Source organism: Balaenoptera acutorostrata, chromosome 12, assembly GCF_949987535.1.
Source record: "Balaenoptera acutorostrata chromosome 12, mBalAcu1.1, whole genome shotgun sequence".
NCBI classification, from domain to species: Eukaryota; Metazoa; Chordata; class Mammalia; order Artiodactyla; family Balaenopteridae; genus Balaenoptera; species Balaenoptera acutorostrata.
This window is the reverse complement of record NC_080075.1, coordinates 34168320-34192663: the sequence shown is the minus strand read 5'-3', so window position 1 is coordinate 34192663 and position 24344 is coordinate 34168320. Positions and strand designations below refer to the sequence as shown.

Sequence of the window (24344 nt, the reverse complement as noted above, 5' to 3'; positions counted from 1 at the left end):
AGCCATTTTTATTTTCCCATGTTCTTACTTTGCAGTCTTATTCTATACAGAGATATTCTTTTTTACATGGTGGAATCACAGCATATAGATTTGTATTCAATTTCGTTTAGGGGTATGATGTGACTTCAAACTAAAATGGCACGTGAGTCTCATGACTTTATAATCATGCTGATAATACATTATCACATATACATTCACATATAGATAAAATTTTGTATGTTTTAAAGTATCTGTAAGCATTTTATGGTATGCAAATGTCACCTCCATGTAAAAAACATTTGGATTTTTTAAAGTTGGCTCTTTCAAACTAGCAGAGTTCTCAACCAAGATAAAGAAGAGATTTATTTAAGGCTTAAAACCGAACAAAGTTGAGTTACCTATAATAGTCAAATCACAAAGACAGAAAGTAGAATGGTGGTTACCAGGAGCTGGGAGTAAGGGGGATTGGGGAGTCATTGTTTAATGGGAGTTTCAGTTGGGGAAGATGAAAAAGTTCTGGAGATGTATGGTGGTGATGGTTGTATAAAAATGTGAATGTACTTAATGCCACTGAACTTAAAAATCATTAAAATGGTAAATTTTATGTTATGTGTACTTTACCACAATAAAAAATGCTTTAAAAAACTAAACTGTTAATTACTAAGTAATAACATTTACTGCCTCAAATTTGTTTTGAAATGTGACAATATGTAAATAATAAATACATTAATGTTAAAATTCATTGGGTTTCAGAATTGTAGGTTCAGAAACAAATGAATAAAGAAATTTTGCCTCAAAAGGAAATTAAAATTAACAGATGTGGTTTGTAGATTCATGGGAAATGAAGAAGACTTTGGAATTGTGGGAGACCCAGAATTGGTAACTAGTTAACTTGTTCAAAGTCCGTCTTAGTCCATTTGGGCTATTATAACAAAATATCAGAGACTGGATGGCTTACAAAAAACAGACATTTATTTCTCACAGTCCTGGAGACTGGAAGTCAGAGATCAGGGTGCCAGGGTGGTCGGGTGAGGACCCTCTTCCTGGTCGCAGATCTCTTGTATCTTCAAATGGCAGGAGTGGGTAGGGAGCTCTGTGCAGTCTCTTTTATTCAATGTGTTGTTAAATATGTTGAGTTTTACTTTGTGATTCATTCTTGCTTTTTAAAACCCTTAATTGTATTAATGGCTCAGTAAAAAATAAGATACATCTTACATGTCTATAACACTCACTGTTCATTTACTATATTTCAAGCTTTTGCAGGAAGAATAACCAAACCAGATTCTTGTGCAAATATGTTACTTAACATAATTTTACATTCTTTACATAACTGTTCTTTTGAAGCTTAAAAAAGCTCTTTCTCAACAACCTATATTTTCATCCACATGGAATCGACTATATGGAACAAACAAAATAAAATGAAAAACTATGGAGTCCTCAAAAGTCACACCATATACCTATATTTGGTTACACATAAAGATGTTAGTGACATTATTGAGGAGGAAGGAAGAATACAACACAGCAAATAAAAAACATGCCACTCCTGTAAAATTAAACGTACATATGCACAGAAAAATGTCTGGAGAGACTACCAAAATTCTGTCAATGTTTATTTCTGGCTAATGAAACTTCAGCAGATTTTTGTTATCTTCTTTGTGCTTTTCTGATTTGTTTCAATATTTTGCAATGAGCACATATCATTTTTACTAAAACAACCGAGTTATTTTTAAAAGCATGAACAAAACTTTTTCACATACAGAGGAACAAGAATATTTGTCTTTTTTTTTCTACTACTTAATTAAATGTTTACACACATGAATAACATTTCTTTAGCATTTGAGCAATTTCCAGTAAGGTATATACATTTCAACATATGGGTTAAATATACACACTTATCAATAAATATATTTTCCAGGAAACTTGGGACTTCTAAAACTGGATAAAAATTCCTAGTGAAAAGAACTCTTAGGTGAGCTAGTCTTCCAATCTGCAGACCTTCCCACTGCATAACTTTCTGAATGATGTCATACAAACCTCTTCCTGCATCTGGGACTGTTTCCAGTGGCTACATGTGGGAGCTTCCCGTTTTTGTTCTAAGTGAGTGATGTTTACTGGAAATGGAGGTCCACTAAGAAGATCTCAGTTCAGATAGCTTTGTGGGGCCAGGAAAGAATGATTGTGAGATGGATTTGGCCAAAAACTTTTACTTTCTCCCTTGTCATTATCTTGTTTTGATAGGTTGACTTAGTTTTGTTTTGAAATTACCTCTTGTGAAAAACCTCAGAGGAATGATGTGGGCTATTTTCCTCTTCCTCTTCCTCCTTTCCCTACCAAGACTCCCAACTCAAACCTTTCCTCCCTGTCCCCCCATACATACCCGCATACTCACATCAACTACAGAGAGTGAGTGGAGACAGCCAAGAACCCGTAGACAGGATAGCTGGGCATTTTACTGCTCTCTGCTCTTAGATCTGGAAGGGACTTACAACAATATTTAGATGTGAACAAAAAAGGCAAAGGAATTTTTCGAGATTGCACAACTGATTAGTAGCAGAACAAAGTGGAAAACCTAGGTTTCATATCTCTTAGTTCAGAGCCTCCAAGTTAAAACCCATAAACATTGTTAACATTTTTTGGAACTGTGTATAAGGGCAACTTACAGACTTCCAAGTAAAAAATGCTGAATAACAAGAGTTGGTTATATTAAGAGGTGTTTTTATATTAAAGATCAGCTAAGTAAAATTAAAGAAAAAAGCTCCCAAATATACTGAGTTCTTCCGTATTTGCAGTTCCCCTTGATTGTAATTTTGTAATTATCAGAACTATCTACAGTGTTTTATTAAAACACTTCAAGGTGAAAAATTCTCAAGACCAAATTAATTGAAAATTTTAAAATTAATATATACCATGCTCTATGGTAGGGAGCTTGTTGCAAATTCGAACAAGGATGTGATGTCACAACTTCGGAAAGGTCAGGAATCTCATCATATATCTATCCTACCATTAAATTGTCATTCTTTGTGCTGGAATATTCGTGGACACAGTCATAAGTATCAGAAAAGCTAAAGCTCCCAATACATTCAAGTTATTCTAAAACTACAAGGTTCTGTTATTGCTGTCATTTTAGTAAAGTTTGACGACTAACATCAAGTAAAGGATAGGATCTTCAGCTTGGGACCACTGCCAGTGGGCGATACGAAGAAAATAGAGCTTTTCCATTTTCTTTTGTTTCTGACTTTCATGGCAGAGACATTTCTTCTCCACATGGAAGGAGTAAGATGAAGAGGAATAGAGAAAAGTATGAACCTTAGTAAGGGAAGATGGAAGCCCAAGATGGAGTGATAGAACATGAAAAAGCCCAGAGCTGCTCCAGGTGAGTTCAAATCCCCAGCTTTGAGAAATAACATCTTAGGGCCCCGAGAAAAACTTAGTATGGGATCACCAATTGTCAGTGATCTGGGGGACATCACTGAGAGTAGGAGAGATATCAGAAGACTGGAGACAGTGGGATATCCTAATTTTCAGAAAGAGAGAGAAGGCAGAACCAGAAAATTGGTAGAACATTGTCTGTAACTGCAATCTCAGGCAAAACTCTAGAATGTGTTACTAGACGAACAGTTTCAGATTCTAGGTGAAGTAATGGTTGACTCAGAATGAGCTCACTGAGAATCAGCCAAGGCTGATTATCTCCTTCCCTCTTTGACAAGGTTACCTGCCCAGCAGCTCTGGGAAAACCCTTATAGAGAGAGTATTTCATCATTGGTTGGACATTTAATGAGGTTTTTCATGATTTTCTTTTGGACCAGATGGGGAAATAACGAACTAGACTCTGGCATTCTTGATGAATTAGTAGCCAGCTGATTATATGCACAAGGTGCTGACTAACAAGTTGATATCAAACTGTAAGAAAGTACAATATATAATGATGAGTCCAAGGGCTGTGTCCCCCTTCCCCTCGTGAATGCTTTCAGAATAAATATACAGAAGGTGTGCTCATTAAATTTATTGGTAACCTGAAGTTGGAGGTATAATGAATACTTGGATGACAAAATCAGAATTAGTGAGTTGAATCTAAAAGGAAGCAATTTGAAAATTATTAATATGAGGTCTGACGAACTAATTTGTATCAGTAAGAATGGGTTATACTTGCTTTAGCAGAAGCTAAGAGCCTTAGCCTAATTTGAGTCAGTGGTTGCCAAAAAAAAAAACTAAGACTTCAGGCTGTGTCTAGGGGTGTGGTGGTAAAATGTTTAACAACTAGCTCTCTGCAGGAAGAAAACACCTTGATTCATGGCACCTGCCAATTTCTGTAGTGTAAATACTCCCACCATGGCCAGTTTCAAGTTACCAACATGATGTCACTGAACCCAGTTTGGAAGAGATATGCAGTAGCATACCGATACATTACAGTATTTCCACTACACAAATGCAGTCGAAGTAAAGAACCTCAAGGGAAGAGATAATAGTAATATGTAGTAAACTAATAAGGAAGTGATACATTTTAAGTATTTTTTACCTTTTAATATAACACGTAATTGTAAGTTTATGTAATTTAAATTTTAATCATGACTGCCTTTAACAATTGGCCTACAGAATTCTTGAAAATTTAACACCCAGCTCTTGGAAATTTGTGCATCCAGGCTCCAGCCCAGGGTAACAACAACAACAAAAGATGTGGTAACTGGAACAAGGGAGGCGATAGCCCTGTTGTTCTCTGTAATTGTCAGGCTACACCCAGATCACTTCATTCCAGAGCACATGACTTACAAGTCAAACTGTTCGGAGATCAGAGCAGAGCAGCCAGGATGGCAGAAAACCAAAGTATTGGGCCTGTGGGGACAGAATTAGGGCTGAAGCTCAAAAGACCTGCATGTGCAGTTAGGGCGAGAGGGACAGGTGAATGCTGGTTTTCAAATATTTGAGGGACTATTGTGTGAGGAAGGGCTAGGCCTATAATCTATGGGTGGCAGAAAGATCCAGGGAGACTGATTTCTGCTCAGGATGAGGAAGAACTTTCAAAGCTGTCACAAGTGGAACAGGATGAAGGTAATCCTGCAGAATATGGGCAACAACATTTAGGAACAATGTAGAGGTGGTTCAAGCCACAGAGGAGGGAATAGGATCTCCTTCAAGTCTATGAGTTCCTGAATTTTGATGCCCTGCTCTTTCTAGGTACATGCCAGGAGGCATCCCCTACTCCTGGCTTTGTTTGGCTCTTATTAATTAGAAGGGTAGTACAGTGCACGTGAAAAAACTTTTTTTATTAGGGAAAATTTTCGAAATTAAAAAGTAGAAAGAATAATACAATGAATACGTCATCAAGTTTCTATAATTATCAATTTGTATCTAATCTTGTATCATCTATACCCCTACCCTAGATCATTGTGAAACAAATTCATGACTTCATATCACTGCATCTATAAAGACTTCCGCATGTATCTCTAAAATACAAGTATTCTTTGAAAATATACCCACAATACTTTCATCACACTTAAGAAATTAATATTGATTCCCTAATATCATCTAATATCCAGTCAATGTTTAAACTTTCCCATCTGTCTCATACATTTTTTAATTTGAATTTGCTCAAATCAGGATCAATCTAAGGTCCACCCTTTGCAATTGGTTGATGTGTTTCTTAAGTTTCTTTTAATCTATAGGTTTACCTTTTCATTGTTTTTTCTCCCTGGCAATTTATTTGCTGAAAGTGCTGAGTCATCTGTCTTGTAGAATTTCTCAGACTGGATTTTTCCGACTATATTATTAGGATGTTTTTAACATGTTCCTCTGTCCCCTATATTTCCTGTGATCAGATCTATGTTTGATTTTGGGGGGCAGAATACTTCATGGGTGGTATTGTATATTTCTCATTAGGAAGCAAAGAATGTCTGGCTCTCTTTTTGCTGTGTCAGCAGCCACTGATAAGTGTCTAGGTCCGTTAATTAATTAGAAGTTGCAAATGGTGATATACTCTCATTCTTTCCTCATTTATTAGCTGGAATACTTCTCTAAAGAAGTACCCCTCATCAATTATTTGTACCCTGAAGTACAGATTATACAGGAAATGTAAGGTAAATGCCTGATTATTCACGAATTTTCAAAATAATGAATTGGTTCCCTAGCATCTGCCAAAGCTGGCCAGTGAGTGTTTCATTTTGTTTTGTTTTAAGTATCATTATGAACTCATGGTTTTTTATGTATTTCAATCCATTGCCATTATTATTATTATTATTAATATTCATTTGTGCCATATTTGGCCAGTGGGAGTTTATTCAGGTTGGCTTCTGAGTCTTTTAAACATGATCCTAGTAATTTTCTTGATTTCTAGTATAACAGGATTCTTTATATTCCGGTCTCAGCTCATGAATTTTCAGCCTCAGATCTGGAATCATCCGGTCTCAGCTCATGAATTTTTGGCCTCAGATCTGGAATCAGCCATTACTCCAATGGCCCTGATTCCTTTTAATGGGCAATGAGATTTAGAGACAATACTCTGGGCTCTAGGGTTGTCAGGCTACAGGGTTGATCATGGTTTCTGGGCCATTTCAGTAGAAAGTTAGGAAATACTCTTCTTCTTTAAGAGAAGATCTGTCATAAGTTTATATGACATTTTCAAACAAGACGGAGTCTTAACCACTAGACCACCAGGGAAGTCCCAGGATGTTTCCTAACTTCACCAATGTTACGTTTGTATTTTCTCTCTCTCTTTTCAAAAATCCCAATCCTCAAAGACATCAACACAATTATTTATTTGTTTTATTTTACAATAAATGTGCAGCTGTCTTAGAAAAACTGTTCTAACACTTCCACCCATAATATGATTACTGAAATCCATTTAAGATTGCTGTGTAGTTATTTTTAAGGTATATAATAACAATGAAAATCAAATTAGTCACTTGAAATAGTTCCTTGAAATAGTTCCTTTCTGTGTTGCTACTTCTCCAAGTACATTTTAGTTCATTTGTTTCATTTTGATTTTTTTATTTTAGTTTTTAAAAACTTTATGAAAAATATTTTTAAATGAAATTATGTAAAATGTTTACCAGCTTCTGAAGTCAAGTCCTCAAACCAGACATATTCATATGATGGTGGCTTCTTCTCCAGTCCCCTCCACCTGACCCCTCCCCCCCAAGAGAGATAATCTTTTTTTTTTTTTTGGCTGCATCAGGTCTTAGTTGTGGCACACAGTCTCTCTAGTTGTGGCTCACGGGCTCAGTAGTTGCAGTGCACGGGCTTAGTTGCCCCGCAGCATGTGGGATCCTAGTTCCCCGACCAAGGATCGAACCTGTGTCCCCTGCATTGGAAGGCGGATTCTTAACCACTGGACCACCAGGGAAGCCCTGAGATAATCTTTTTTAAAAAACAAAGTTTTACGGTTTATTCTTCCATTTAAAAAAGAAAAGCAAATATTTTTGTGTATTTAATCTCTCTTCTTAGATAAAACAGTAGTATTGCATAGACACTTTTCCTACCTTGCTTTGTTTTCTCTAACCCTATATTTGCAGGATTGTTCCATATAGTACTCATTGGTTTTTACAGCTGTGTAGTACTCTGTTGTGTGGATTGAACATACTGTTACTTGGATGTTAGACACATCTAATCAAAATAAAAATTTAAAGCATTATAACATTTAGCATGGTCAACCAAGATAAAATTTAGGCACCTCTCAAAATTTTCCCTCAATTCCTCTCTCCCTCCTATTTAGTGGCTCTGCTCTGTTTGTCCAGTTCCTATATCCTTACCCCTGGGGCACCCTCTCTAGCCTGAGCAAATGGCCTATATTTTTCAAGCTATTTTCTCAGTCATCTAAATTAGCCCTTTTTTTGGTCCATCCTTTAAAAACCCTTCTTTTTTTTTAGGTGACAACGCATGCTGAGGAGTTCATTTAAAAATAACTCCTGCTGCGGGCTTCCCTGGTGGCACAGTGGTTGAGAGTCTGCCTGCCAATGCAGGGGACACGGGTTCGAGCCCTGGTCTGGGAAGATCCCACATGCCGCGGAGCGACTGGGCCCGTGAGCCACGACTGCTGAGCCTGCACGTCTGGAGCCCGTGCTCCGCAACGGGAGAGGCTGCGATGGTGAGAGGGCCGCGCACCGCGATGAGGAGTGGCCCCCGCTTGCCACAACTAGAGAAGGCCCTCGCACAGAAACGAAGACCCAACACAGCCAAAAAATAAATAAATAAATAAACTTTAAAATAAATAAATAAATAAATAACTCCTGCAAAATCCCACCTAATGAGTCACCTCTCCTAAGTAACATGAGGCCTTGACTTCAAATGCACATATATCAGGGCATCACTGGTTGCTTTATTAAGCACCATATTTTAGTTGATAGTGGTTTAGTATTGTTTATAAAGCAAACAAAGAAACTCATAATCAAAATGTATCCTGGGACCTTGCTGGGAAGAAACACCCTGAAATAACTGATAAATAAGAATAATGATAAGTCATAGGTACACATGAATGCTAGGAGCGGAGGCTGTGGCAGCAGTTTTTCTAATAGATTTTTCTGACAGCATTATCATGATGTGCTTTATATTTTAATCTTCCTTTTAATATTTTTTAAAGTTTATTTTATTTATTTATATTTGGCTGCATTGGGTCTTCGTTGCTGAGCGTGGGCTTTCTCTAGTTGCGGCGAGCGGGGGCTACTCTTCGTTGCGGTGCGCAGGCTTCTCATTGCAGTGGCTTCTCTTGTTGCGGAGCACGGGCTCTAAGCGCGCAGGCTTCAGTAGTTGTGGCACACAGGCTTAGTTGCTCTGCGGCATGTAGGATCTTCCCAGACCAGGCTCGAACCCGTGTCCCCTGCATTGTCAGGCGGATTCTTAACCACTGTGCCACCAGGGAAGCCCCCTTTTAATATTTCTTATGCAGTTAACAGAAATACAAATTTTACAAATACTCTACCCAGGAGAACCACGATCTGCACCATCATCTTCCTGGTACGGTCTTTGCACTGAAAAACAGATGCCCCACTACAGGATGAAGGTGGGAGTTTCCTCTGGAGACAGAAGAGAAAAAGGAACCAGATTCAAAATTATAGGCTCAAAGGTCAAATATGAGAAGCCTCAGTAATTTTACACACACACGCACACACTATTTCGTTGGAACGAGCCACAGAACCCTAGAAGCTGCCGTTGAAACCCAGAGAGCTGTGGAGCACAAGTGGAAAAAGCCTGGGACGTGAGGCTCTGGACTGACCCTCGTGAGCCGTCCAGATGTCACTCGGGAAGGACAAAAGTCTGCAGAATGGGAACCACTAGCAGGACCAGAGCTATTTGGCCACTGTTGCTGGGCTTCCTGGCATATGCAGACTTTGAAGGGGTGTGGGATTAGTTACTATCCAGTAATTTATCTTTCTTAAGAAAACCTCAGAATATTACCTGAATTCTGGAAAGCTCAGAATATTCCACTGTAAGGAGACTTAACATATCAAATTCTGATTTTGGGCATGATGATTTGCATTATGGAATTTATGAAAATTTATTAAAACTTTTTAAAGTCAAGGAATTTAGACCTAGAGTGTCTCTAAAAGTTTTAGTGCTTTAGGCCTCCATGCATTTACATGTGCTGTACACTTAGCTTGGAAGTCCCTTTCCCCGTATGTTCTCATCCTAACAAACCCCTGCTCACACTTTAAGACCCAACTCAGTGTCCCATAGCACTAAGTATATATCTCTTGTAACAATATCATGTTATAGTATCGTTATTTGTTTCTTGCTTGTTTTCTACTGAACTGTGAATTCTCTTGGAGGAGGAGCCTGTTCTGCACATCTCAGTGCCTGGCATACAAGACTCAACATTTATTAAGTGATCTTAGAGACCAACTACCCAACCCCTATAAGAAACTGAGGCCCAAAGAGTTTCTTTAAATTCAGTAATGCAGCAAGTCTGTGCTATCTATGTACCTAGCTCTCTGTAAGGCTAAATATCCTTAGTGTGTTTTAAGTGTGATTCAGAGTGTGTTTAAGTTCCATTTGTCCAGAGATCAAATGATAAATACTGGTACCTTATGAGTCCTCAAAGAAAGATTAAATTATGCTAAGAATGAATTTACATAAATTAATTTTATTATACTCTTAGTGAGCATCCCCCAAGCATACTGTCTGCAGAATGCTAACTTAATTGTGTGTGTGTGTTTGCAGTAAGTGTTGAATCCCCAATTCAATTTGGTAAACACTGTGTTAAGTTAAATAGTTTCTTCCCTGAACTTTCAACTTACTTAACAGTGATTAGTTAAATCTCTGAGAAAAGCATCTAATATGCAGTGTTTCCCAATTCATATGATAAGTGAACCTCCCTCTGTTTTGTTGCATTTATTAACATATGCCAGAAAAGGTGTTCTGAAAAACACACAGAGAGTTGGTAAATGCAGTGGTTCTTTGAAAAGTGCTCATCCATGTTTAGTGACGGCTTCCAAGGAAAACAGGAACCAAAGGGTGGATGGTGAAGCTGTAGCGGGGAGGAAGGTGGCTGGAAGGGGAAAAGGGAAGGTTTGGAGGAGAGGCATTGACCGGGAGACTGGGAAGGTAGCAGGTTGCTGTCTAGGGGCTGAGACAAGGGAGGGGGCCACAAGCAGACCTTGGAGGGGCATTTTCTCATTAAGCTGTGTGAGGCATTTGGGGCGCAAGCAGATGGGCTTTGGGGCGAGAGGTAAAATGTATTTACCAAGAGAGTGGAGAACACTTCTGCCGGAACACGCAGCCCTCTGGGGAGTCCCGAGGACACGGCACCCTGCTTGTAGCTCCCTGAGGGCTGCCACAAATCCTGGCCACAGTGCCTGTGAGCGCAGGAGAGGAAGGAAATGAAGTGGGCACAAAGTAGGTGACCAGATGGCTTCATCAGCCTCTGTGAAACCCACCCCCAGGGGGCTCCTGGACATCACTGGGGTTGGATTTAACCAGAGGCTGTAGCAATGGAGAACAAAAGTAGATGGACCAAGAGTCAGGGAACAAGGTTGGCTACATAGTTTGCAGGGCCCAGGGCAAAATTAAAATGTAGAACCTTTGTTTTAAAATTTCAGGATTTCATGATGGCGACAACAACACGTTACAAGCACAGGACCTTCCGGAGGGTGGAGCCCGGGCAGCTACATAGGTTGCCCGCCCGTGAAGCTGGTCCTGCCAGAGAGTTATCACTGGTCCTATGGCCCCATTTGAATGCCCTGGGTGGTGTGGCCTGCAGAAACCAAGTTACACATGTGTCATATAAAAGGTAGGTCTTCTCTCAAGATACTTGTTATCATGGAAACCGTGTTTACCAGTCATTTTGGGTAAGCTTGACTTTGCTCTAAGATAAATCTACGTACACATTAAGTTTCAGGAACATATTTTGTGCAGAAATCCAGGCACGTCCAAGCTATTCCCATATGTAGTTCTTCCATCACCAACAACATCCTTTCTTCTCATGCCAAGAATAAAGACAGATTTGCAGCTGCAGAGCAGAAATGGATAACCTCTGACTCTGTCCTAGAGTTAAATACCAGTATTTAGTTGGTGCTGAGGCAACACTCAGCACCCATGCTGAGCTCTCTCAAAATGAAAAACAGACTCAGGTGGAAAATCCAGGTCAGCAATGTCATTTGCTATTTTTGGAGATGGGGGAGAAAAAGAAAGTTGTGGGAAGCGTTGTAGCAAACAACACAGAACAGCGCACCATGAGTGTGAAATAAAACAACACCTGCAAGGTCTCGGTGATTAGATGGAAGCAACCGAGTGAAGGAGAAACCATTGCAGGGAGAGCTGGTATCTGCTTTCAGGAAGCTGTTGGCCTCCCAAACAATGGAATGAAAGCATGAGTCATCTCACCCTGTTAAGATTCATCTCCAAACAAAAAGCAGTCCTACCTCTGAGATAATTCTAAATATCCATTTGGGGGAACAGTGACTACACAAGGAGTCTGTTCACACTGAATTTTTTTGGAGCTGGAGAACTGCCCTTCAGCCCTCTCCACCCATCTGTCTCCTCTGTGGCCTCCTTCCACCTGCCTCTCCCCACTGTTTCTACACAGGGGGCTCCGGTTCCCTGAGGAGGATGGGCTGAGTGAGGCAAGCCATGAGGGCAGTGAGTGGGGAATGACGGCAGCAGAGAAGGACTCCTGGAAGGCCTGGGCACCGGGGGTGTCACCTATAGAGATGACAGATCCTGAGGACAGACTGAGTTGGCAGCTCTGACCAGGTGGGGCAGGGGGACTGGGAGGTGGGCAAGAGTGAACTATGATTGCCTCTGTAATACAGATGAAGAAACTGAGGGTCAGGCAGGTTAAGAGAAGAAGTAGTGGTGCTAGGAGTTGATTCTGGTCCTTGTTCCTCTAAGACTCACATGCTTTCTGCCCTATCAAGCTTTATCCCTTGCTTCTCAAGGCTGTGATATAAACTACAAATGCTCTACAAGGGGGTGGTTTTGAGTTGTGATTTCATTTAAGAGGGAGAAGAAGAGGTGTCTACCTAGACGCAATCAAACTAGATTGATATTTATGATTTGAATTATTGAGTGAAGGAGTCATTATCCTTCAGAAGAAAATAAGAGGATAAGGAGAGAAAACGGGAAAAAGCTAAACAAAGCCTGGAAAATATACTACGCTAATATCTTTTTTTTCTTTTTTAATTTATTCATTCATTCATTCATTCATTTATTTTGGCTGTGTTGGGTCTTTGTTTCTGTGCGAGGACTTTCTCTAGTTGTGGTGAGTGGGGGCCACCCTTCATCACGGTGCGCGGGCCTCTCACTGTCGCAGCCTCCCTTGTTGAGGAGCACAAGCTCCAGATGCACAGGCTCAGTAGTTGTGGCTCACGGGCCTAGTTGCTCCGCGGCATGTGGGATCTTCCCAGACCAGGGCTCGAACCCGTGTCCCCTGCATTGACAGGCAGATTCTCAACCACTGCGCCACCAGGGAAGCCCTACGCTAATATCTTAAAGAACTAGTAAATTTAAGGAAAGATTCTGGGCAGGGGATAACTAAGATATACATGGTGAGGGAAGAGGAGGGCGTGATGCTCTTTGCAGAGCCCTAGCACCAGAAGTGAGAACGCGGGGATCGGGGGTGGGAGGGTTTCTAGAGTTCATCTGCATTTTGTAGACGAGGACATTGGGTCTAGAGTTGGTGGCCAAGCTGGGGCTAAACTTCGTTCTATTGGCTCAAGGGTCCAGGGCTCTTCCCTCTACTTGGCCCACCCTGAGAAGGAAGTGAAAGGATCCTTTATAAAGACATGGAAAACCACCTGTGAAAAGTTAGAGGATGCCCACATAGTGAGAGGTTTGGGCTTGGCACTTGCAGTGGACGTGATATCCCTAAAAAGTGAGGGGTCCTGAGTGAAAAGAAGTGCATGATTGACGTGCTGGAAATGAAGGATTCAGCGCTACAGCTTTGCGACTTTCAAAGCAAGAGTATCAATCGTGCCCAAGAAAATTTTTGTTTTCAAATAGGTATTGAGTTTTCAGTTCATGCTGTGAGTGTACCAGGTGCAAGGAGAGCTGTGAAAAAGTATGAGGCAGCACTTCCAAAGACATCCCAACGCCTGTGTAACAGCCACATGCTCAGTGGTTTTGGGCTTAGACAGGGAAGGGAACACCTAGGGGGAATGGAAGGAGAGAAGGAGGAATGGAAGAAAGGTGTAGAAAGGCAAAAAGAAGGTTTAATGTTTGAAATTTTACCTGTTAAAAAGGATGGTTAGCAGATTAGGAACCAAGATGGCAGAGTAGAAGGACATGCTCTCACTCCCTCTTGCAAGAACACCGGAATCACAATTAGCTGCTGGACAATCATCGACAGGAAGACACTGGAACTCACCAAAAAAGATACCCCACATCCAAAGACAATGGAGAAGCCACAATGAGACGCTAGGAGGGGCACAATCACAATAGAATCAAATCCCATAACTGCTGGATGGGTGACTCACAGACTGGAGAACACTTATACCACAGTCCACCCACTGGAGTGAAGGTTCTGAGCCCCACGTCAGGTTCCCAACCTGGGGGGTCTGGCAACGGGAGGAGGAATTCCTAGAGAATCAGACTTTGAAGTCTAGTGGGATTTGATTGCAGGACTTCGACAGGACTGGGGGAAACAGAGACTCCACTCTTGGAGGGCACACACAAAGTAGTGTGCACATCGGGACTCAGGGGAAGGAGCAGTGACCCCATAGGAGAATGAACCAGACCTACCTGCTAGTGTTGGAGGGTCTCCTGCAGAGGCGGGGGGTGGTTCTGTCTCACCGTGAGGACAAGGACACTGGCAGCAGAAGTTCTGGGAAGTACTCCTTGGCGTGAGCCCTCCCAGAGTCTGCCATTAGCCCCACCAAAGAGCCCAGGTAGGCTCCAGTGTTGGGTTGCCTCAGGCCAAACAACCAACAGGGAGGGAACCCAGCCCCACCCATCAGAAGTCAAGCGGATTAAAGTTTTACTGAGCTCTGCCCACCAGAGCAACATCCAGCTCTACCCACCACCAGTCCCTCCCATCAGGAAACTTGCACAAGCTTCTTAGATAGCCTCATCCACCAGAGGGCAGACAGCAGAAGCAAGAAGAACTACAATCCTGCAGCCTGTGGAACAAAAACCACATTCACAGAAAGATAGACAAGATGAAAAGGCAGAGGGCTATGTACCAGATGAAGGAACAAGATAAAACCCCAGAAAAACAACTAAATGAAGTGGAGATAGGCAGCCTTGCAGAAAAAGAATTCAGAATAATGATAGTGAAGATGATCCAGGACCTCGGAAAAAGGATGGAGGCAAAGATCGAGAAGATGCAAGAAATGTCTAACAAAGACCTAGAAGAATTAAAGAACAAACAAATAGAGATGAACAATAAAATAACTGAAATGAAATGAAATGATTCCTTCTACACTAGAAGGAATCAATAGCAGAATAACTGAGGAAGAAGAACGGATAAGTGACCTGGAAGACAGAATGATGGAATTCACTGCTGCAGAACAGAATAAAGAAAAAAGAATGAAAAGAAATGAAGACAGCCTAAGAGACCTCTGGGACAACATTAAACGCAATAACATTCACATTATAGGGGTCCCAGAAGGAGAAGAGAGAGAGAAAGGACCCAAGAAAATATTTGAAGAGATTATAGTCGAAAACTTCCCTAACATGGGAAAGGAAATAGCCACCCAAGTCCAGGAAGCGCAGAGAGTCCCATACAGGATAAACCCAAGGAGAAACACGCCGAGACATAGTGATCAAACTGGCAAAAATTAAAGACAAAGAAAAATTATTGAAAGCAGCAAGGGAAAAATGACAAAAAAAGAATGGTTAGCTCTTACATACAAATGCAACTATATCTTGTAAACCATATGACAAGGTTCACAGCCTTTGAGTGCAAAAGCTTCCATTTCCTTTAAACTTAGAAAAAATTAAAATGAATACATGCAAATGGGGGGAGGGGAATCCAAGCACTACAAAAAGGTTTAAAATTAAATCTCACTTTCACTGCCAACATCACTACTCCTTTCCCCACTATTAACAATTTATTTATAACCCTAGAAAAATGTGTTATGGTTATAGAAAAATTATAATAAACATATCACACGTGCATGCAACACACACCTTTCTTAAAATGTATACATATGGGGCATACAATACACACTCTGTGAAAATCTACTGCCTTGATTTTGTAATAATGTATCTTAGAGATCAACCTGAAAATGAGCAGGATCATGCAAGGCTTTCTCGGGGACAGACCCCTGTGTCCCCTGCCTCTTATTTGTAGAAAAGTTTTAACCTCCTAGGCCTTCCCCTCATTCCAAAGAACAAATTTAATCAGAGAAGTGAGAAAATGAAGAAACAAAGGAAAGTAGTCAAGCACGACAAAATAATAATAGTTTAGCCATAAAACAAAGTCAAGGACCTTTAGTTCTTCCTCAAGGGCTATAGATAATATCCTGAACCATATCCTTGAGTTGTTTTGCAGATACTAAAACCCCCACCAGGTGGAGGAAGTTAACTGCATGCTGACCATTAGCATGTAGACCCCAGACCAGTTGGACACAGAAGGTTGATAATTGAGATTCCCGAAACAGCACCCTGTTATCTCACTGTCAACAAATCAGAGAAATATGCACGGGCTGATCACGCAAACCTGTGACCCTCTCCCTCACACTGTCTTTAAAAACCCTTCCCCGAAAGCCACGTGGGAGTTTGGGTCTTTTGAACACAAACTACCTGTTCTTCTTGCTTGGGAATAAATGCCGTACTTTTTTTTTTTTTTTTTTTTTTTTATATTTTATTTTTGGGCGCGTTGGGTCTTTGCTGCTGCACGCAGGCTTTCTCTAGTTGTGGCAAGTAGGGGCTACTCTTCTTTGCAGTGCACGGGCTTCTCATTGGGGTGGCTTCTCTCGTTGTGGAGCATGGGCTCTAGGGCGTAGGCTCCGTAGTTGTGGTGCACGGGCTTAGCTGCTCAGCGGCATGTGGGATCTTCCCGGACCAGGGGTCGAACCCATGTCCCCTGCATTGGGATCATGGAGTCTTAACCACTGCACTGCCAGGGAAGTCCCAAGCCCTTTTAATGTTTTATGCTGTAAATATTTGTTCCCAGTTTATCTTTTTACGTTGTACATACATTTTTCTTGCTATTTATTGTTTAATTTTTTGTCATGGAAAAATCAAACTTAAAAAAATTAGAGAGAAGAGTATCCCATGGACTCGTTACCAAACTTCACTCCCATCCCAAGTTATTTTGAAGCAAATCCAAGACATCATATCATTTCATCCACACGTGTTTCAGTACATATCTCTAAAGACAAAAAAATCTTTTAAAAACATAACTATAATACTATTATTACCTGTATGTGGTGTTTTCATATAAAAACTGCTGATTTCTGTGCAAATGGATCAATCATTTTCCATTTGACTTCTGGGTTTTGTGTCATGCTTAGAAATGTATTCATTACAAGATTATAAATGAATTCACTCATGTTTCCTTCTAGTAATTTTTTTTTTTTTTTTACTGAAAACCATCTATTAAGTTTAAAATAATTGTCCAGGGCATGCAGAGTCCATAAGTCCTGGGAAGAGGCTGAGTGATAGAGTAATCAGAGCCAAGAGAGGTAATTTCTTTTGCTCCCTTTCTTGGTATAAAACATCTACTTCCGAAAAATACCCTTCCAGACCCAGCTCCACTGTACCTGACCTCATTACTTGGGTCAGAGCCTCCCCTGGACTCTTCAGTCTCTGGGCTTTTTCATTTTCTTCTTCCTCTTTTTTTCTTAAGGAAGAGTGTTACTGAAATATAATTCACATACCATAAAATTGACCCTTTTAAAGTATACAATTCGGTGATTTTTAGTATTTTCACAGTTGTGCAACCATTGCCACTATTTAATTTTACAAATTTTTCATCACCCCGAAAGAAACCTCATATCCATTCATCAGTCACTCCCCATTTCCCTGTCCACCCCCCGCCCCCAGCAACAACTAATCTACTTTCTTTCTCTATGGATTCCCAGGACATTTCACATAAATGTAACCATACAAAATGTGACCTTTTGTATCTGGCTTCTTTACTACTAGTACCTTTATAGTTTCATTTTAACATTTTACATTACATTCCTTCTGGAATTTACTTTGATAAAAGAAGTGGGGTTATACAGCTTGAATTTATTCCCCCAACTAGTCCCAACACTTTTAAAAATAATCTGTCTTTCCTCTCATGAGTTGGAAATGTCACCATTACCATTTACTAAAATCATGTGTATTTTAGTCTGTTCTGGATTCTCTATTTTATTCTATTGGTCTCTCTACATTTTTTCTGGAACCAAACTGTTTTTAATTCTTGTAACTTCAAAATGCAGTAAAATATCTAATCTGACTGCCCCCCCAAATATCTTTCCATTCAGATAGTTTTCTTGTTTATTTCTACTAATGAACCCATTAACATTTTCTAATGTTTAAAATTTTTTTGACTTTTGATTGAGATCACATTGAGTTTACAGATTAATTTAGCAAGAATTAATATTCCCTAATAGAGATTTTACATTTTCTTTATATAGGTCCTGTCTATTTCTTGTTACATTTATTTTCAGGTATATTGGTGGTAGTGTTGCTGTTGTAAATGGGATCTTTCCTCCATTATATTTTCTAACCATTTGTCAATTTTGTACATTAATTGTGAAAAAGTAGCTGACCACTTTAATAAATTCACTTATAATTTCTGTATCAGTCAGCTTTTGCTGCATAATAAAACACCCCAAAACATAGTGTCTTAAAACAACAAGCATGTGTTATTCCTCAAGACTCTGCAGATCAACTGGTGTCCTTCTGGTCTAGGCCAGTTCAGTTTATCTCTGCAGTCAATTGGCACCTCAACTGACCTAGGTAGTCTGGGATGGCCTCATGGGTCTGGGAGTTTGTTCTGTGTCAGTTTGGGTAATATCAATGACTTGACACATGTGTCTCACCATCCAGCAAGCTAACCTAGGCTTAATTCACAGAGTAGTGGTCTCAGATTTCCTTAAAAAGTTAAAGAGGGCAAGTTCCAATGCACAAGCACTTTTCAAACTTGCTAATTTCCAAATGTTCTAAAGAAAGTCATATAGTTCAACTCAAATTCAAAGTATGAAGAAATATACTCCACTCCTGAGAAGAGCTTCAAAATATCATAGCTCTTTTTGCATTTCCCACAACTTCCTAACAGTTCTTTTTACTCTTCAGGTTTCTGATTATCCTTTGATACCATTACAAATAATAAACCTTTCTTACCTTAAGAGGGTCTTACTTAAGGTATGAAAGGTATCTCTTACCTTAAGAGATACCTCTTAAATTCTTTTCTTATTTAACTGTACTGGTTAGGATTTCCAGAACATTATTAAGGTATAATATCTTCTTCCTTACTTTAATGGTAATTAAAGTATGATACTGGATCTTTATAATGGCAAAAAAAAAAATCTATTTATGAGATAGTAAGCCTTTCTGGTTTTTGTTTTGATTTTGTTTTGTTTAGTCAGAAATCAATTTTGCTAAATGGTATTTAAGTATCTACTGAGATGATTATATAGTATTTCTCCTTTGATTTATTAATATAGTGGAATATTAATACAAATCCAAATAATGAACCATACTTGCATTTTTTAAAATATCTTTATTGGAGTATAATTGCTTTACAATGTTGTGTTAGTTTCTGCTGTATAACAATGTGAATCAGCTATATGTATACATATATCCCCATATCCCCTCCCTCTTAAGCCTCCCTCCCACCCTTCCTATCCCACTCCTCTAGATCGTCACAAAGCATCAAGTTGATCTCCCTGTGCTACGCGGCTGCTTCCCACTAGTCATCCATTTTACATTTGGTAGTGTATATATGTCAGTGCTACTCTCTCACTTCATCCCAGCTTCCCCTCCCCCACCGTGTCCTCAAGTCCGTTCTCTACCTCTGTGTCTTTATTCCTGCCCTGCCACTAGGTTCATCAGTTCCATTTTTTTAGATTCCATGTATATGCGTTAGCATATGGTATTTGTTTTTCTCTTTCCGACTTACTTCACTCTGTATGACAGACTCTCGGTCCATCCACCTCATTCCTAATAACTCAATTTCGTTCCTTTTTATGGCTAAGTAATATTCCATTGTATATATGTGCCACATCTTCTTTATCCATTCATGTGCTGATTTAGGTTTTTTCCATGTCCTGGCTATTGTAAACAGTGCAGCAATGAACACTGTGGTACATGTATCTTTTTGAATTATGGTTTTCTCAGGGTATATGCCCAGTACCTACTTGCATTTCTGGCATGAGTCTGATTTGACTAGGGTGTGTTTTTTGTTACAGCTGGTAGAAAAATTATGTCTCTATGGATCTGCCTAATCTGGACATTTCATACAAATGGAACTGTACGATACAGGCATACCTCATTTTATTGTGCTTCACAGATACTGTGTTTTTTATAAATAGAAGGTCTCTGCCAACCCTGCATCGAACAAGTCAATTGATGCCATTTTTCCAACAGCAGTATTTCTTAGTTAAGGCTGTTTTTTCAATGTTTAATTGTTTTTTTGGACATAATGCTATTGCACACTTATTAGACTACAGTACTGTGTAAACATAATTTTTATGTGCACTGGGAAACCAAAAAATTCCTGTGACTCGCTTTATTGCAGTAGTCCACAACTGAACCTGCAGTATCTCCAGGGTATGCCTGTATGTGGACTTTTGTGCATGGCTTCTTTCACTAAGCATGTTTTCAAGATTCCTCCATGTTGTACCATGTATCAGTACATCATTCCTTTTTTATGGCTGAATAATATCCCATTGTATGGCTATACCACACATAAATGATTTTGTGACATCTACTAAGTTCATGCCCACATCATCCTTCTAGTTAGTAGAATTCTTGATATTCTGGTGTTGAAATATCCTTTCAACCCTGGGTCATGATAATTATTCTTTTAATGAATTGCAAGATTCAATTTGCTAGTATTATATTTAGAATCTTGGTATCTTTTTATAAATGAGCTTATTATTTTAAATTTCTTCTGCTTTTAAATTTAGTTCTGATGTAAGGGTTATGCTAGCACAGGAAGAGTTAGATAAGGTAGGAAATATTTGTTCCTTAAAAGTTTCATAGAATCTAATCATAGCGTTATAGGATCTGGTTTCTTTTGGGAAGTAGATCTTTGGCTACCATTTCAGTTTCTTCTATGGATATTGGTTTATTCAATTTTTCTATTTCTTCTTGGGCCAGTCTAACAGACAAACAGTGAAGTTTATGAAACAGCTTGATGACATTTCACAAAGCAACACGCAGGTCAAGAAATACAAAATTGCCAATATTCCAGAAATCCCAAAAGTGATTCCCCCTAATCACTACACCTTTTCTTTTGAAAGATAATTATTACCTTAACTTCTGTGATAATTATTTCCTTGTTTCTCATTGTAGTTTTTCTCCTAAGCATGGAACCCTAAGCAGTATAGTTTGGTTTGACCTGTATTTAAACTTTATATAAATGGAATTATATAATATATATTCTTTTTTTTTCTCATTAAACTTTTTTAATGGGTCTCAAATTCTGTGACAGATTTTTGGTGAAGTTGTTTCCATTAAAAAGTACTGATTTTAAAAGCTAATAACTTAAATCTGCCACAAACAAAACAAATGGTCCACAAAACATTCTCCTTTCCTTCTGAAGGTTTTACAATGCATTGTTATCATTAACCAGTCTTTGCTATTAAACTTAAATGGCCAATTGAGACAAACAGTTCTGAGACTGTTCTTCCACCACTGATTAAGACTGAGGTGGCAGGTATTGAGGATAATATTCATTTAGCCTTCTGAGCTTTCTGGGGAGACTTGGTGACCTTGCCAGCTCCAGCTGCCTTCTTGTCCACTGCTTTGATGACACCCACAGCAACCGTCTGTCTCATGTCACGAACAGCACAACGGCCCAGAGGAGCATAGTCAGAGAAGCTCTCAACACACATGGGTTTGCCAGGAACCATATCAATGATGGCAGCATCACCAGATTTGAAGAATTTGGGGCCATCTTCCAGCTTTTTCCCAGAATGGCGATCAATCTTCTTCAGCTCAGTGAACTTGCAAGCAATGTGAGCTGTGTGACAATCCAGCACACGTGCATATCCAGCACTGCTTTGGCCTGGATGGTTCAAGATAATCACCTGAACTGTGAAGCCAGCTGCTTCCATTGGTGGGTCATTTTTGCTGTCACCAGATACATTGTCGTGACGAACATCTTTGACAGACACATTCTTAACATTGAAGCCCACATTGTCCCCAGGAAGGGCTCCACTCAAAGCTTCATGGTGCATTTCAACAGACTTCACTTCAGTTGTCACTTTGACTGGAGCAAAGGTGACCACCATGCCATGTTTGAGAACACCAGTCTCCACTTGACCCACAGGGACAGTGCCAATACCACCAATTTTGTAGACGTCCTGGAGGGGCAAACACAAGGGCTTGTCAGTTGGGCGAGTTGGTGGCAGGATGCAATCCAGAGCTTCAAGCAGTGTGGTTCTACTGGCATTGCCATCTTTACGGGTGACTTTCCATCCCTTGAACCAAGGTATGTTAGCACTTGGCTCCAGCATGTTGGAATGATTGAATGTTAACACCATTCCAGCCAGAAATTAGCACAAATGCTACTGTGTTGGGTTTGTAGCCAATTTTCTTAATGTAGGTGCTGACTTCCTTAACAATTTCCTCCTATCTCTTCTGGCTGTAGGGTGGCTCAGTGGAATCCATTTTGTTAACTCTAGCAATTAGTTGTTTCACACCCAGAGTGTGGCCAGAGTATAGGCCAGAAGGGCATGCTCACAGGTCTGCCCATTCTTGGAAATACCTGCTTCAAATTCACCAACACCAGCAGCAACAATCAGGACAGCACAGTCAGCCTGGCATGTGCCTGTAATCTGTTTTTGATGAAGTCTCTGTGTCGTGAGGCATCAATGATGGTCACATAGTACTTGCTGTTCTCGAATTTCCATAGGGAGATATCAATGGTGATACCACGCTCGCGTTCAGCTTTCAGTTTGTCCAAGACCCAGGCATACTTGAAGGAACCCTTTCCCATCTCGGCAGTCTCCTTCTCAAACTTTCCAATGGTTCTCTTGTCTATCCTACCACATGTGTAGATCAGATGGCCAGTAGTGGTAGACTTCCCCGAATCTACGTGTCCAATGACAACGATGTTGATGTGGGTCTTCTCCTTTCCCATTTTTGCTTAGGTTTTGCTTAGGTTTTTAGGACAGCCATGTCCTGGCGGCAAACCCGTTGGGAAAAAAGCTAATATATATTCTTGTGGATCTGGCCTCTTCTACTCAACAATATGTTTTTAAGATTCACCCAGGTTGTTATGTGTAGCTACTGTTATTGTTTTACTCTGCTTAATAGTATTTTATTGTATGAATATACCACTATTTGTTTATTCATTCTTCTGTCGATGGGCTTTGAGGGAGTTCCCAGTTGGAGATGATTACAAATAGAGCTGCTATGAACATAAAAGACATGTTCTTGTATATGTCTTTTAAAGAACGTGTGCACATATTTTTATTGGGTATATTCTTATAAATGGCATTGCTGGGTAAAAATTTATATGTACCTTCAACTTTATTAAATACTATAAAAAATTTTCCAAAGTGTTGTACCAATCGGCACTCTTCCAGCACCATATAAGAGCATCTGTTGTCCACATCCTCATCAACACCCGGTAGTGCTGGTCTTTTAATTTTAGCCATTCTGGTGGGTATATAAAGATGTCTGGTTATAGTTTTTATTTGCATTTCTCTAATTATTAGGGATGTTAAGTATCTTTTCGTATGTTTATTGTCCATTGGATATCCTTTTTTTTTTCCCCAGAAGCGTCTGTTCAAATCTTTTGCCCATTTTTCTTCTGGGTTGACTGTCATTTTCTTATTGGTTTATAGGATTTCTTTATGTATTTCATACATGAGCTCTTTGTAGGTTATAGGTGTTGCAAATATTTTCTGCATATTCTGTATCCTTTAATAAATGGAAAGTATGAATACCAATGTTAAATTAATCTCAAATTTATCAGTCTTTTTCTTTATGATCAGTTCTTTTTGTCTTCTATTTTAAGTCTTTCCTTACCTTTAATGAGGTTTTAAATTTTAATGTACTCAAATGATCTTTTTCTTTATGATTAGTACTTATTAAAAATCTTTTCTTATCTTGAAGTCATGAAGCTCATTTTCCTTTAGAAGCTTTATTTAGCCTTTTACATTTAAGTCTATGATACATCTAGAATGAATTTTTTAATGTACAGAGTTTTCCATTTTTAATATTTGGTTAAACAAAATACATCTTTTGTAAACAAACTCAGCACAAGGCCAACAAAAAGAAAAGCATGAAAAACAAAAAGCCCAGGGTTGCCCCTTACTGGGCATCAGGGTCAGGCTTGCCCCCTTCCTTAAAGGAAGTGGGGCTTTTTGCCCTTGGGCATCAGCATGGGTCCCTGTTCCTAAGCACCAGAATTGGATATGAACAGAGAAACCAGCCCTGAAATGTTTAAGTGTCTTTGCATATCCCTTTGGCTCATGGACTCCAAGTGCATGGGGATGGAATGAATTTTCATGTATAGTATGAGGCAGGTGTCAGGTTTCTCCACATAATTTATTCAATTCTCCCAGCACCATTTATTGAAAAGATTATCTTTTCTTTAATGCTTTGCAGTGTCTCTTTTGTCATAAATAAAATATCCACATATACATGGATCTTCTTATGGATTTATACTCTATTTCATTGGTCGGTATGTCCATCCTTGTGACACAATTATTTATAATACATGTAATGTACAGTAGAGTAAGCCCTCCCACTTTGTATTTCTTCAAGATTGTGTGGGTTATTCAAGGCCCTTTGCATTTCCATATTATCAAGTTTCAAAAAAGAATTTT

The 24344-nt window shown here is 39.5% G+C and overlaps 1 pseudogene; it reads right to left on the bottom strand.

Annotated features, from left to right (window-relative positions):
• Positions 1-21236: 21236 nt before the first annotated feature.
• Positions 21237-22648, bottom strand: LOC103009950 (elongation factor 1-alpha 1-like; annotated as a pseudogene).
• Positions 22649-24344: the final 1696 nt, after the last annotated feature.